Here is a 17,327-nt window from a genome sequence, read left to right on the forward strand (position 1 = left end):
AGGTTTTCGATAACCCAGTAGCCGTTGCCTAGGGTTACAAATTAAAGACCATTGTTGCTAGAAATCACAAAATAGGGTTCCAAATCGGAGACCTAGGGTTTCAATTTTGTAGTTGGGTTGCCTGATCTTGTGAAGCTGTGGGAGCACTGTAGCCAGGGGCAGACCCATCCTTTAGCCAAGGTGGGCGGCCGCACCCCTTGAAAAAAAACTTAGTGCATATTTTAGACGGAAAAAACCTGACCGCACCTCTTGAAGATATGATTGAACACCTCATCCGCATCCCCAACAAATATTTTCTGGGTCTGCCACTGCCTGTCCAAGGAAGAAGAAGAAGAATGCGTGTTTTTAAGGGAAAATTAAGTTTCTCTTATTTGGAAAGAGAACCCCTAACTTTGACATGGATCTTATCAACCGTCTTTATTTGTTCATTACCATTTAAAGCTTGAAACATATAAGTGTTTGTTTCTATTTATTGCTTTTGCTTGCATAATTACTATTTAGTAGTATGAACTTGATTTGGTATGTAGCAATTTTTAATTGGTTGTTAAAATGGTAGATGATAGTAAAATCAAGATTGACATGTTCGATGGTAGTGATTATGCATCTTGGAGAATGCAAATTGAGGATTTGTTGGATCAAAAAGGTCTGCATCTGCCTTTGTTGGGACAGAAACTAGATATCATGAATGAAGACGAATGAAAGATGTTAGATATACAAGCTTTGGGTGTGGTTAGGCTTTCCTTAGCAATGAGTATTGCATATAACATTGTCAATGAAACAACTATGTATAGTGTATTGAAAGGTTTATCCAACACGTATGATAAAACATTCGCTTCAAACAAAGTATTCCTCATCCTACAATTGGTTTACACCAAGGTGAAGGAAGGCATGTCGGTTATCTCTTACATAAAAGAGTTTAACTGGATTATCTCTCGTTTAGCCTCAGTTGAGATAAAGTTTGGTGATGATGTACAAGCGCTCTTCTGTTTATCATCTTTGTCCGACAGTTGGTCAAGCACAGTCATGGTTGTTAGTAATGTATCTGGCACTACCAAACTCACTTTTGAGAGTATTAATGACTTGATTATAAATGAAGATATCAAACGGAGAAGCAATGGTGAGGCTTCTAGTCCTAGTTCTTTATTGCACACAGAAAGTAGAGGAAGAAGAAACAATTGAGGATATAGTCAAGGTAGGTCAAAGTCCAGAAAAGGGACAATCAAAGAACAGTATATACATTGAATGTTGGAACTAAAAAGAAAAAGGTCACTTTAGAAGCCAATGTACAAAAGCACCTGCAAAGAAAGAAGTAAACAATGTATCCTTCTGTTGTGTTGTGTTGTGTTGTGTTGAGAATTTAATAGAATCCTAGATTATGGATTCGTATGCTTCTTTCCTTGTAATCTCATTCCTGGATATGGCCAAGAATCTACGAACACATAACTTTGGTAAAGTTTGTTTAGGCGATGATCAAATGCTTGATATTACGGGTATTGGAGATGTAGACTTGAAGACCTCATTGGGAACGGTATTGACATTGAAAGATGTCGGGGTTATTCAAAACTTTTGAATAAAGTTGATTTTAGTTGGTAAATTGGACGATGAAGGGTTAATGTTCACTTTAGGGTGAAGAATGGAAGTGATCAAAGGAAACTTAGTGATTGCCACAAGAAAGAAGAAAGGCACTCTATACATGGTAGAATTTTCAGCTGAAGGTGTTGTTGCCATTACCAGCAGTCCTAGTCCATCTAATTTATGGCACAACCAACTCAGACACATGAGCAAGAAGGGAGTGAAGATATTGGCTCAGAATGGGAAGTTTCCAGACTTGAAGAAAGTGGAAACTGAATTCTGTGAATCTTGTGTCCATGGTAAACAAAAGAGGGTTACTATTGTGAAGACAAAGAGGACACCTAAAGCTCATAAGTTGGAGCTTGTTCACTCGGATTTAAATGGTCCAACACTAGTTTCATCTCTAAGAGGCTCAAGATACTATGTTATGTTCATTGATGATTCAAAGCACAAGGTATGAGTCTATTTTCTTGAACATAAATCTGATGTATTTGATGCTTTTAAGATATGGAAATCTGTTGTTGAAAATGAAATAAATTTGAAGGTAAATTGCTTAAAGTCAGACAATGGTAGTGAATACATATGTAAGAAGTTCATTACCTATTGTGCCAAGAAAGGAAAAAGATGTTCAGGACGCTTTCTGGAACTCCTTAGCAGAATGCTGTAGCTGAACGAATGAACAGAACACTGAAAGAAAAGGCTAGAAGAATAAGGTTGAATGCTAGGATGCCTAAAACATTCTAGGCAGATGCAGTTAACAGTGCAACTTACTTGATCAACCGTTCACCATTTGTTCCCTTGGGTTTCAAATTTCCAGAAGAAATGTGGCAAGGAAAAGAGGTAAATCACATACACTAAAATTCGATCGACTTTCAATAGATAGGAAGATTATTATCATTATATGACTAATATTCTAACAAAGATAGAAGATGAAGGTAGAATGTATTGAGTTTTATCCTTGTGTTGTCTTATAGGTTGATAAGGATATTATCAAAGCTGAATCAATAAATTATGTATATAAAGAAGATCTTAAGAGAAGGAAAGGTACGAAGTGACTTGACTAAAAGGAAAGGTACGAATCGGCTTGACTGAAAGGAAAGATACGAAGTGGCTCGACCATAAGGGAGAGGTATGTCAGAAAGCTATGATTTTATTCATCACTGTGAAAAGAATTGCGAATGGACGGGTTGCTATTGCACGTCCCGCAAAAGCCGGTAACTATCTTGTATAGTATTTTCATAGTTTTGAAAAGAGAATTGAAATAAGTCTCTTTTTTCCCCAATCCAACTTTTTTGAATCAAAGAAAGGCAACCCAGAATCGACAGAGAAGATTTCACTTTCATTACTGACTACAATAGACTTGAGGACTTCCTTAACAGAGAACACTAAACCGAACTTGAGGCTCTTCAAGACCTCGTCACCAGAGTCTACGTAACCCTAGCGGTAGGAAAAGACAAGACCGAAAAGGACGATAGAGCTACTTTCCTACCAAGTACCCATTGTGTCAAAGATCGGGGCACTTTTTATCGGCCTTTGACTTCCTTCTTCCTACAGATGCCCTAGCCTACCAGTGATAATTACTAGGTAGGAAGCCTTTAGTACATGGGGCTCCCATTTCTTTAGACATCCATCAAAAAAATGTTCAAAGATGAGAGGCTACTACTCAACTCGTTATGTTCATACTGTTCTGCCCAAGCTTTGAACTTACTACATGTATTTTGATTGAAACATCCCAGGAGGTAGGAGACAACTCTCCCTGCCGTCCCGTAAGGCCGATCTATGAAGCCGATCTATGTATCGAAAGGGACCGGAATTTTCCTTGAAAGTAAAAGCTCTAACTTTCTAACAATATAAATAGGAGAAAGGAGTGTAAGGATTGGTAAGCTTTGCCGGAAAGAAGCTACTTAACTCAAAGACGAGAGGAAATGAGTTAAAGGGGGGGGGGGGAGGAAGATGACTATCTAAAGCCGATAGTCTAGTAGGTCCTTGTAAGGCGAGTGGAAGGAAGTGACTCGATCGATAGGTTGAGGAAGTCGGGCAGGTCTGGAGGTAGTGACACCTAAGAGATATGATAACTCCACCATTCAAGATAAGTGCTTGCATCCAGAGATAGATGGGCGAAAGATGGACGAAAGCCCTTGTGGAACTGATTCTTATCTGGTTGTTCAAAGTCTGGCTACTTTTGATGACATGAGATTCAAGACCCCCCTAAATAAAGTAAAGGCAGCTGATCCCGATTTCATTGATCCTTCATCTGGCTGGGCTATCGATAGAGTAAGCTGGATGTGCTAGTCGATCTTGTAACCAACGAAACCTCAAGAAAGAGAATGTCCTCTCAAGGTCGGTCTTTCAACTGCCTTCTTGAAAAATAACCTGACATTCTTCTAGTTAATCTGTTGCGGGGTTCGGAGGTCCCTCTCTAGTTTAGAACCTTTCTTTCAAAGCCTACCCCGATTCTACTTTTAGCAGTCCATGGTGCGGGTAAAAGCTTGTGGATTTTCTCCTGCTTATTCATTAGGGCGAGTGGATGTGAAGGGAGGGGATCATAGTCTTTCAACTCATCTAGAATATCATGGAGCAGCTTCGTGTCCCTATTCCAGTCCCTAATGCAGCCCTCTCATTAGTAGCTAAACCAAGGCCCCCATAAGGCCCTGAAAGTTGTATCTTATTGAGTGGACTTATCAGCATCACGCTGAAAAAAGTGTCCAAATCTGCGCATGACTCGCATTGGCAACTTTATCCCACCCTACATCAGCCGGTGTGTGTGAGCTTCGTTCCTTATAGCTATAGCTCTACACCGCCATTGGCCACTTTCGTTCATCTACCGTATCCATTGATGGGATTTCTGATCGACTAGCGTATTGTGCACTTGGGCCAATCTACTCTACGCTAATAATGGTCTTTTGGATTTAATATCCTACAAAAATGGAAAGTGGTTGGTCGTTCGATCGAGTCCATCCCTTGAAGTCGTACCCTCCCAGGGTGCATGAGTCTTCCGCCGATTAACAGAAATGCCGATTAAGCAATTCCTCTCATCCCAATAAAGGGAGTCACTCGTGATTTGATAGTTCCATTTTCCGCTGATGCAGGCCGATTGGGATCCCAACAGTTAAACCACTATCTTCATTCCTCATGTGACAACCCGAACTTGCAAGGTTAGTGGTACTTGATTTCCTTGATCTCTAGTGCGCATAATTGCACATCCTGTCTCATCTCATGTAATAATCGGGTGTCTGTGACGCTAATCGTAGACTGGTCTTTTAGAGTGTTATTTATTCATACAATATAAGTTATTTTATATTAATTAAGGATCGCATAAATCTTGTCGCACATCTTACCGAGTCACGCATCGCTTAAAGGATCACACAGTCATAGATAAGTAGGTATCGACCCACTTTCTTTGAAGCCAAAATCAGCAATAGAGGATTAAGTGGGATCGGCCCACTTCTTTAGATGATTAACCCACTTGTCTAGATCATGCGTGGGGTTCATATACCTATCACAGTCATAAAGGGGTAACAAACCCTATTATTTTTCCTCACTTTCCCATCATTGACGGCAGCCACCCCCCCCGGACTCCAACACCTCTTGTACCTCGTAACCGGGTTAGTGCATATTTTGTTATTCATTAATATTAGTTGTGGGTCAATAGACTAATTACGTGATATAATTGGTTGTAAACATATTTGTGGATCAAGTGTTGTTAGAATAATAATCCATCATAGTTACGAGAATAGGAATATATTTGTTTAACTTTGTTTAATCTTGCTCGGTTATGTGTAACTGCATGTTTGGATATGTTGAATGTATGCGTAATATTAGATGAATCCGTGATAATATGATCGTGGGAGTGTGGTTAATTCTTGTGATAATCGGCTGATTAAGAGTGTGCAAAGTGGCTTGATTGGTGATTATAATGTTAATGATTCAGACTTGCTTGATGATAAATAATTGTTAATTAATGTTGTTCGATTTGTATGTATGGGACAACTGATGAAGATTATATAATAATAAATATGAATTAGTGTTTTCATGCTAAATATGTTTTGTCCATAAGGATGGGGTAACAGTTAACGTGGCAAGTAATAAAGGTTCTGACAATAAAATGGTATTCTAATAACAAGGGTTATGAGAGTTATAGGGATTTGTGGAACCGAACAGAATGTTATGAGCCTTGTTTTGTTTTGTCGAGTAGCATAGGTGGGTAGTGGTATAATAATAAATTGATGCATCGAAATCAGGAATGTTTAGGATGCTATTTATTGAATATGATAACTAGGGTTCTTATTAGTCAAAAGACCTTGGGTGATGATGATAAAGTACCAGTTCATAAGGCTAGTGTCAATGAAATGCATAGATTTGATTTGAATGTTTGTTATGCACTACTCGCTGTTAATGATGGAACAATGATTCATGTGAACTACTATTTTTAGGGATCATATTTAGAATGGTCTTGATAGTATGGATGTGATCGAGGGTTGTGTGTTGACCATATGAGTCAAGTTTTGAACGATTGAATCGCGAGATGCGATGATTGTGAATTATGATCAAATTTAATGTTGTTAGCCTATTGTTATTTGGTAAACGGTTATTCGGGTTTAGAAATCTAACATACTATTTAATTCGAAATGAAAAGGTGTTTCGATATTGATTGTTGCGAAAATAATGGGAATTAACTGAATAATTATGAAACTAACTAACCACATTTGAGGGAAGTGTAACAGAAAGAAGGAGGGGGTAATCGCACAAAAACACTGATCGCATAATGCACCATTGGGTTAGTCATGTTGGGCCGAGGATGAATGGGCTGGGAACATAATTTAAACGTACACTAATATGGGCCGTGGAAAGTTGTGGACTGGGCCAGTCATGAATCGCACAATTACAACATGTTGCACGTTTGCACGATTGAGTCTAAGTCACACATTATAGGCTGGTCGCACAGAAGGATGTGGGTTGCGAACTTCCTTTGGGCCGGTGCTATTGGGCCACATACACACACATGTATACAACACACAATTGGACCGAATGGTTCAAGTGATCGGATATAAATCGCCCATATAAGTGTTTAATGTTTTGAGCTGTCAAAGTGGTTGCGTGAGATGTAAACTTTACACAGGACTCAAATACTTGTTACTTGCCGTTATGAACTGTGTGTTACATGATCTCTTGATTTCAACCTGTCTAATGATATCTGATTTATGTGGACACTTCATGTGTATTTTATGTGAAAGACACGTGAATTATGTGTATGCGAAACTGACAATCTTTGGTAACCACGGTAGGGTTTGGTTGACCAACTTGGAGTGGGTAGTGTAAAGTAACATACCGAGCAATCTAAGGTGAGTTCACTACATTCGAGCATGCGTCCCAGTGGTTGGGGACAGTCAGTGGGTATTCCATGGGGGGGGATAAGTCTTTGGGTAAAAACGGGTATATTGGTTAATATTCTCACCTATCATCTTTTGTAAGTCCCTCATCGGGTATTAGTTAGTAGCGCTACTTAGGTTTGGCACCCTCACCCCGTGCCTGTAGAGGACGGAGGTGAACTAATGACCCAGTCTGGCCCAGTACTAGATAGGAGTACGTGGGAAGGGCAGTCGTGTATTTCAGGAGCCGTCATTGTTCGGAAATGAGATATTAACAATATTACTTGCATTGGTTATTGAACTGTTTTACAACGGGTAACAAACGTTTTCTAAAACTGTGAACTCGCCAGCTTTGTCTGATACACGTGTTACATGCTCGCAGGTCCTTAGGTACTTGGAACGCAGGAACTTGCTGGCTGGAGGGCGCGAGTGGTCATGGTTGCATTGTTAAGTTATTTAACAAACATTTATTTACTTTGGTTGTGTGAAACTTATACATTGTGATACGTCAATGCTTCCGCTGAACTTAATGGTTTCGAACAACTTGTGCTTGGATTTTATTTCTATTAATTTATGAAACTTTGTTTTGAACTTGTGATTCAATGTAATTGGTGGCTCAATGCTAGTCGTCACACGCCTCACAGGGACACTCCCTAGGTGGTAATTTGGGGGTGTGACAGTTTGGTATCAGAGCCACTGGTTATAGTGAACTTGGTTTTTAAACGTTTTCATAAAACCAGACTATAACCGAACAAGTTCTGAATACGACCATGACACTCAGCTCCAGACTGCAAGGTTCGTCTCCCGTATACTCATTGTACTACATAACTAGTGAACACTTACACATGATATTGCATGTGATTGCACGTTTAGAGCAATAGTATTAATTCACGTATTACTTTCATGTGTTATGTGACTGGTAGGGTAGTATTTCCCTAAACATTCATGACTTACGTTTCGTAATGCTCTTTGTTTGCTACTCGAGTTGGAGGAACCATTTGACATGAGTTAAGTGGAACTGAGATGAGCACGCAAATCGCAGTATTATTGTGGGTGCACACATGATAATAATGTGGGGTGCGTGCGAGTCCTAGTGAGGCTTAACAATTGAAAAGGGGTTCTGTCCTGTTATTAAATCGATGTAAAACCCAACAGTCTAAAATAGTCATAGCAGTGATTGTCTCTCACTTGATCGTGATCTTTTCACTCCACTCTAAATCCTTACGAATCTCGATGCTAACGAGTATTACCTGAACACCCATCTGAACGCCTAGCGAACTGTGTAGAATGTTAGGTGCTTGTACGAACGTCCCTGAGGTGGATGCCTCCGCGGCGAATGATTGGTCTATACTTTCCTCACCTATCGTTGTTTGTTAGAACCTAGCGCGTTAACGTCTTAGACCCGAAGTGCGATCACTTCTGCAACGCTCTGGAAACATACCATGTACTACTCAGTCAACTCGCAAGAACGATGGAGAAGAGGATGAGCGTAATACCTTACCAACCTTAGTATTGGACGACCCTGATTACCAGCAATGAACATCAGCAGTTTGACGCTAATCGAATCTTTAACCCTGGTAAGCGACTTATGGGAGTCGACTCTTACAAATCAATGGAAGCATGAGCGGTGACAGCTGATTACAGTGTGGAATGTGTGACTACCAGGACAGTGATTAGCGCTTTAGGGCGTGGCACAGAAAGTGGAAAGATGGACTTGGTTGGTGAAAGATCGTAGGGTTCCGTTTCAAGCAACAACATTAGAGGCAACAGTCATGGCAACACCAGGGTACCTGTAATAATGGCCTACAGCATGGAAAAGGAGGTGTCTACAGCATGGTTGGCCGTTGATAATTCAAAACGACAATAACCAAGAGAACGATGACAGTATTGGGAATCCACGTGATCGTAACAACAACACCAGTAGTGGTGTTTGTGGAAGGGCATTTAGGATTGGCGTAGGCGACGCCAGGCATAATAACAACATGGTAGCTTGCATGAGTAGCTAACTGCTTCGTCTTGATTCCATTTAACCCTGATGATTCTCGAAAGCGAACCTGTTATGGAACCGACTGATGGCAGGTCAATTGAAACCTTGTATGTCCTTTGGGATGCAAGCTCGACCTTGTGGGACGAGTGTTCGACATCGACCTTCCTTTTTGCTATCCTTGATGGTCTCGATGCAGTAATAGCATAGATTTAGTTATCTCGATATAGCGTAGATATACCACGAGAAAGGAAAATTTTGCGTCACTTATACTTTGAAGTGTCAGAGTGGTGTAAGGGCTAGCATCCTATCAACAATGAAGGCCCAGAAGTGTCTACAGAGGGATTACCCCACAACATTAGCAACCGATACGGATGTTAAGGCTAAGAAAAGAGGATCGAGGATCCACCAATTGTTCGTGATTCCTCCCGGCGTGCTACACGAGGAGCTTTCGGACTTGCTTCTACAACTGTTAGGCAGAATCTCAGTTTGGCCTCACACCAGGGGCAGCTCTGATTACTTGTACTCATACCATCTTGCGCCATGAGTGTTGCAAGAGTTGTCTAATCAACTTCAGCAACTATTGGACATGAGTTTTGTCAGGCATAGTTTTTCGCTTTGGGGAGCCCCAGTTATATCTGTGAAGATAAGACTTTTCGTATGTGTACTGATTATCCAGAACTCGGCAAGGTGACAGTTGAGAACTGTTTGCCTCGACCATGTATTGACGACCTGTTGACCAGTTGCGAGGGTCAAGCTCCCATTCGAGGGTTGGCAAACGAACGAACTAACATCAGGTGAAAGTCCAAGGGAGAATGTTCCTATAAAAGCATATCGAACGCAGTACGACCATTGCGACTATGTATTCCGCGACCTTTGGGTAAATCGGCACACCAGCAGCCTTGTGGATCACAATCGACCGTGTTTATTTGTGATGTTTTGAATCATGGACAACATTCGTATTTTACTTCAGAGCTCCTGAGGGAGGAGCCACGCCACCCGAAGTCTTGTTAAACGTGACCTCTGGATACGAGAGGTACATTTCCGGTCATGAAACCAACAAAGTAGGAGTACATGTGGATCTCGCTAAAATCCATCTTGTTAGAAACTAATCGACAACAAAGATCCCTTCGAGGATATAGTAACTTTTTTTTTTGTCTAGCTAGACACTGATGTAGACTCATTATAGGATTTCAAAGATCGCGCAGCTTTAATCTCTTTAACACAGTAGGGTGCTGTGTTCGTGGAAGACAAAAAAAAAAGAGGAAGTCTTTTTAGTCCTGGAATCCCAACTCTGCAATGCACAAAGCATCGCCTTTACCCGAGGGTACAGGTGATTTAGTGGTACACCATGATGGTTTGAATCAGAGTCCCAGTACACGCCGATGCAACACAAGAAGGTGACAGTTTACACGATGGATTTACAAGAAGAAATGCACGAGTCATAACCTGCGGTGGAAACCATGGTCTTTGGAATTAAGATGGAGGCATTACTTGGACGGTACCAATTGCACCATTTAGACCGATCACAAGCGCCTCTCGTGTACGTTTGTTTTGAGAAAACTAATTAGACAAAGGCATCGCTGGATGAAACTCTCGAACGAATACAACTATGGAACTTGAAACGCAAATAAGCTTGCAACTCACCATCGACCCTAGCCTACCCGATCAGATTCACCCGGTTTACATCGAAGCACTGAAGGAAGAGAATTTTCAAGTTGAGTCTATGCGGGGGCATGGAATAACAACTTTTGGTAAGTCGAACGATATCCGCTACTTCGTGGAACGAATATGGATCTTACCATACGGAAACCGTAGGGAACTTGTGTTGAGCAAAGCACACTAGCCTCGTTGTCCTAGTAGTCTGGGTTTTGATAGGATATATTAGGATTCTAAGCCTTGTATTGATGACCAGGCAGGTAGGCCCACATAGCACTATACATGAACCAAGTCTGACTGGCGTGAAGGTCAAGGTGGAATACTCGAAACCCTCTGGGTTGTGTCAGCAACCACAAACACCGATTTGGAAATGGGAATAGACTGTCACGGATTTTGTCATGGGTCTACCTAGAACTCAAAATGGAAACAATCACCTGGGTGACCATTGATTGTCTCATGTAACCAGCACACATTCTTGCCACCGAGGAAACCGACGAGTCTTCACAGCTTATGAATAGTCCTCTGAGAGAGGCGGTTTTGAGGCACAAGGTGCCAACTCCTGTTACCTTTGATTTTGACCTATACCTGATCTATGACGGGCAATGCGCACACTCTTGGCTCACGTCTAGACATGAACATTGGACAAACGGTTGAAGTAACCGAAACATCCTGACACTCGAAGACATGCAACAAGCATATATTTGATTGGCTTAAGTGAGGATTGGAAGGACACCTGCCTGGGGTTGAGTTATACTGCAATAATTACCATTCTAGTATGTCAGACAACACTGCCCGAGCTTAGGAAACACTGGGAGTTCGCTGTAGGCGATCGTATCATGTTGAAAGTCTCACTCTGGGAGGGTGTGGTACGCTTGGGAAGCGTGGCAAGCTTAAATTATGTTACGTTGAATCACTCAGAATTCTGGAAAGAATCGATCACGTGGCCTACAAACTCGAATTACCTGATGAAATGGGTAACCCACACGATATCATTTATATCTCGAATCTAAGGCAGTGATCGTCTGACAAAACACTTGTGATACCTTCACTAGAGTCTAAGGTAACGACTAGTTACACTTGTCGAGGGATTTATCGAAAACTTGGACCAGGAAGCCAAGGTCCGTTAACATAGTTGAATTCCAGTCGTGAGAGTTCGTTGGAACTCAAGACGTGGACCGGAGTTCACGTGGGAGCGCGAAAACCAGATGAAGCTCAAATTTCCTCAACTTTTCCCTACTGATCAAGCTAATTCGGATATCACTGGTGAATTTCGAGACGAAATTCCGTTTCAAGTTGGGGATGATGTGGCATCTGAGGAAAATCTGCAGCAATCTTGAGTTACCACTTCACTTCTCTGGCTTACTTATCAAATTTCGGGACGAAATTTCTTTCAAGTTGGGGATGATGTGACAACCCGAACTTGCAAGGTTAGTGGTACTTGATTTCCTTGATCTCTAGTGCGCATAATTGCACATCCTGTCTCATCTCATGTAATAATCGGGTGTCTGTGACGCTAATCGTAGACTGGTCTTTTAGAGTGTTATTTATTCATACAATATAAGTTATTTTATATTAATTAAGGATCGCATAAATCTTGTCGCACATCTTACCGAGTCGCGCACCGCTTAAAGGATCACACAGTCATAGATAAGTAGGTATCGGCCCACTTTCTTTGAAGCCAAAATCAGCAATAGAGGATTAAGTGGGATCGGCCCACTTCTTTAGATGATTAACCCACTTGTCTAGATCATGCGTGGGGTTCATATACCTATCACAGTCATAAAGGGGTAACAAACCCTATTATTTTTCCTCACTTTCCCATCATTGACGGCAGCCACCCCCCCCCCCCCCCCGGACTCCAACACCTCTTGTACCTCGTAACCGGGTTAGTGCATATTTTGTTATTCATTAATATTAGTTGTGGGTCAATAGACTAATTACGTGATATAATTGGTTGTAAACATATTTGTGGATCAAGTGTTGTTAGAATAATAATCCATCATAGTTACGAGAATAGGAATATATTTGTTTAACTTTGTTTAATCTTGCTCGGTTATGTGTAACTGCATGTTTGGATATGTTGAATGTATGCGTAATATTAGATGAATCCGTGATAATATGATCGTGGGAGTGTGGTTAATTCTTGTGATAATCGGCTGATTAAGAGTGTGCAAAGTGGCTTGATTGGTGATTATAATGTTAATGATTCAGACTTGCTTGATGATAAATAATTGTTAATTAATGTTGTTCGATTTGTATGTATGGGACAACTGATGAAGATTATATAATAATAAATATGAATTAGTGTTTTCATGCTAAATATGTTTTGTCCATAAGGATGGGGTAACAGTTAACGTGGCAAGTAATAAAGGTTCTGACAATAAAATGGTATTCTAATAACAAGGGTTATGAGAGTTATAGGGATTTGTGGAACCGAACAGAATGTTATGAGCCTTGTTTTGTTTTGTCGAGTAGCATAGGTGGGTAGTGGTATAATAATAAATTGATGCATCGAAATCAGGAATGTTTAGGATGCTATTTATTGAATATGATAACTAGGGTTCTTATTAGTCAAAAGACCTTGGGTGATGATGATAAAGTACCAGTTCATAAGGCTAGTGTCAATGAAATGCATAGATTTGATTTGAATGTTTGTTATGCACTACTCGCTGTTAATGATGGAACAATGATTCATGTGAACTACTATTTTTAGGGATCATATTTAGAATGGTCTTGATAGTATGGATGTGATCGAGGGTTGTGTGTTGACCATATGAGTCAAGTTTTGAACGATTGAATCGCGAGATGCGATGATTGTGAATTATGATCAAATTTAATGTTGTTAGCCTATTGTTATTTGGTAAACGGTTATTCGGGTTTAGAAATCTAACATACTATTTAATTCGAAATGAAAAGGTGTTTCGATATTGATTGTTGCGAAAATGATGGGAATTAACTGAATAATTATGAAACTAACTAACCACATTTGAGGGAAGTGTAACAGAAAGAAGGAGGGGGTAATCGCACAAAAACACTGATCGCATAATGCACCATTGGGTTAGTCATGTTGGGCCGAGGATGAATGGGCTGGGAACATAATTTAAACGTACACTAATATGGGCCGTGGAAAGTTGTGGACTGGGCCAGTCATGAATCGCACAATTACAACATGTTGCACGTTTGCACGATTGAGTCTAAGTCACACATTATAGGCTGGTCGCACAGAAGGATGTGGGTTGCGAACTTCCTTTGGGCCGGTGCTATTGGGCCACATACACACACATGTATACAACACACAATTGGACCGAATGGTTCAAGTGATCGGATATAAATCGCCCATATAAGTGTTTAATGTTTTGAGCTGTCAAAGTGGTTGCGTGAGATGTAAACTTTACACAGGACTCAAATACTTGTTACTTGCCATTATGAACTGTGTGTTACATGATCTCTTGATTTCAACCTGTCTAATGATATCATATTTATGTGGACACTTCATGTGTATTTTATGTGAAAGACACGTGAATTATGTGTATGCGAAACTGACAATCTTTGGTAACCACGGTAGGGTTTGGTTGACCAACTTGGAGTGGGTAGTGTAAAGTAACATACCGAGCAATCTAAGGTGAGTTCACTACATTCGAGCATGCGTCCCAGTGGTTGGGGACAGTCAGTGGGTATTCCATGGGGGGGATAAGTCTTTGGGTAAAAACGGGTATATTGGTTAATATTCTCACCTATCATCTTTTGTAAGTCCCTCATCGGGTATTAGTTAGTAGCGCTACTTAGGTTTGGCACCCTCACCCCGTGCCTGTAGAGGACGGAGGTGAACTAATGACCCAGTCTGGCCCAGTACTAGATAGGAGTACGTGGGAAGGGCAGTCGTGTATTTCAGGAGCCGTCATTGTTCGGAAATGAGATATTAACAATATTACTTGCATTGGTTATTGAACTGTTTTACAACGGGTAACAAACGTTTTCTAAAACTGTGAACTCGCCAGCTTTGTCTGATACACGTGTTACATGCTCGCAGGTCCTTAGGTACTTGGAACGCAGGAACTTGCTGGCTGGAGGGCGCGAGTGGTCATGGTTGCATTGTTAAGTTATTTAACAAACATTTATTTACTTTGGTTGTGTGAAACTTATACATTGTGATACGTTAATGCTTCCGCTGAACTTAATGGTTTCGAACAACTTGTGCTTGGATTTTATTTCTATTAATTTATGAAACTTTGTTTTGAACTTGTGATTCAATGTAATTGGTGGCTCAATGCTAGTCGTCACACGCCTCACAGGGACACTCCCTAGGTGGTAATTTGGGGGTGTGACACCTCACCCTCCTTCCAATCAAATCTATTCTAAGGTGCCCAGAGGCATGGGAAACAAAGGAGGGATTGATCGACCAACTTGAACATATCCATAACCTGGTTGCATCTGTCCTAAATGAGGGAATTCAGGCGGGTATAGTCGAACTGGTTAATTCTAAGGTGGGTAATTGTATCCGTATCAAGCCTACCATCTCTTCCCATGAAAGTCTTTCCATCCCGTCTCCGTTTGAAATATCTGTGTCCCTTCTTCAAAGTCCATCTACACACTCCAATTGCCTCCTTTTGAGCTAGTCAAGCAGGCGTTGAACACGGACTGTGACTCTCCTGCCCCCTCGATAGCAATTCCTACACTTGATGTCGGATATCCTAATTCCCAAACGGGGATAAGCAAGAAGCCGCTTTGCAGGGTAGACTCACTCCTACCTGCAACTCAATCTACTTCTATATCCTCCTCTTATCTTAGGGGGTAATCAAGCCGGAAGAGTGTTGCAGAAAGATCTGCATTTCCCTTTTACAACATAGGAGGGAGGCGCCTCCTTCCTAAAAATAAAATTTATTCGAGCATCCGGCTTCACCACTACTTCCTGCTCTCTCCTTCTTCGTCACTTCCCAGTCCAAAACTGACCTCTTGATCCATCTGAATCACAGCCTTGCTGATCCAATGGCTAAGAAATAGCACTTTAGTCTGAGTACCCTTTCACGTACAGCCTCTTTTCCTGCTACACCCGGAACACTGTACTCAGGGTTCCAAACCTCAAGTGAGTGACTATAAACGATTATGTCATCAAGGTTTTCCTAGTCAAGGTAAGGCTTTGAGTTATCCATTTAAGTGCGGAACAAGACCTAAATTAGGATGATATTCATAGAGCGATTACTCTTTGTGTACGTTATGGAGTCTCCTCTCCATGTTGAAAGCTCTTTCAAATAGCATGAGCGTTGAAAGTCTTCAATTAGGCTAGAGCATTAGATTTTTTTTTTCTTTTTTCAAAGGGGGAATGAATGGAATGAAGAAAAGAAGAGAGGAGGAAAGTGGTTCACTGAGTTTGTCTCTCGAAAATGGATACTATCTTGAAGGTCTTTTTCTCTATTTTATTTCATGGTATTAAAGCCAACAAACAAGAGAATTAGGGTGTTAAAAAAGAACCCCAAACCTGCTTGTTTAGAGAATAAATCTGTTCCTGTCTGCTTTTTCTTTTTTGATTGCTTTTATGACCGATAGAAATGGAAACTTTTTATTAGATGCCCTATACCCACCCTCTTTGGTAGATCCTAACACAAATTATGTACACTACACAATGAGGATCACAATCATTGATACAGTTTGGATACCAAGCTATCTTATCAATATATTTACAAAAAAGTCTTCGATGTAGTGACGAAATTGTGATACATAATAATCCTATTTTTTCATTACTAAAGAATCCTATAAAATCTTTCTATTTATCCTTTGAATTACTCATGTATCCTATGAATTTCATTTTGCACCGGAAACTATTCTAGGAGAAGTTCGAATCTGTTCCATTCGGATATTGATCGGTCTTGGTTTGACATGGTTTACACGTTACTGGTTCCTGGAAGAGTTAATATCTCCATTAGCTATACCCTTTCTTATTCTTACTTTGCCTTTGGACTTGTATTTTTTCGTACATAATCAACGAAGGCCTCCCTGACATATCTTGCAACGTCTTCAATAGCATGCTCTTACTTCGTCTTTTCATTATTAAGCCATCAAATTTGGTGCTTTTTGATCCCCAGTTGCTATGGGGAACAAAGGACGAAATACAATCGATTCCTCCATTTAAATGGTTCTCGCTTCTCCTTGTTCCTGTTCCTAACTCCTCCCCGAGTAGTTCCCAACGTTTGGCACTTTCCATACGTGATGGATGCAACATCAACAAATTCGCTCATGATTAAGTTACAACATAAGATCTATAACCATATTATCTTAACTATTCGTATCTCGTTCATTCCATCGGTATGCTCCCAGGTACCTGTAATTGTGATCCGTTTTCCAGAACCAAGGGGTCTTTCTGTGGAAAACCTCCATAAACAATCGTCATTTTTTGATGGTTTTTCCGCTTCTTACAAAGGGTCTTTGGTTGTAGTGCTTACGATTTGTTAGAAGACGGTGATAAGTATAAGTTAGACTCAAAGTCCAAGAAGTGCACATTCATTGGTTATGGGTTAGAATAAATGCGTTACATGCTTTAGGATAATGAAAGCAAAAAATTAAACAAATTCAGGAATGTCATCATTAATAAAAACGAATTGTACAAAGACAGAAATATGAAAAGGCTAGAAATTCAGAAAGAATAAGTTGAGTTTGAAAGTGGTGAAACAAGAAAAAAAGCTTCAGCTGACATTCCAGAAAATGGAAACGAGTTAAGCGACAGTGGGAGCTTACGGATGATTATAGTA

General features: G+C 40.5%; 1 pseudogene; it reads left to right on the top strand.

Moving 5' to 3' along the window:
* Nucleotides 1-1,633: 1,633 nt before the first annotated feature.
* Nucleotides 1,634-17,014, top strand: LOC118490120 (annotated as a pseudogene).
* Nucleotides 17,015-17,327: the final 313 nt, after the last annotated feature.

The sequence above is a fragment of the Helianthus annuus genome, chromosome 1 (assembly GCF_002127325.2).
Source record: "Helianthus annuus cultivar XRQ/B chromosome 1, HanXRQr2.0-SUNRISE, whole genome shotgun sequence".
NCBI lineage: Eukaryota > Viridiplantae > Streptophyta > Magnoliopsida > Asterales > Asteraceae > Helianthus > Helianthus annuus.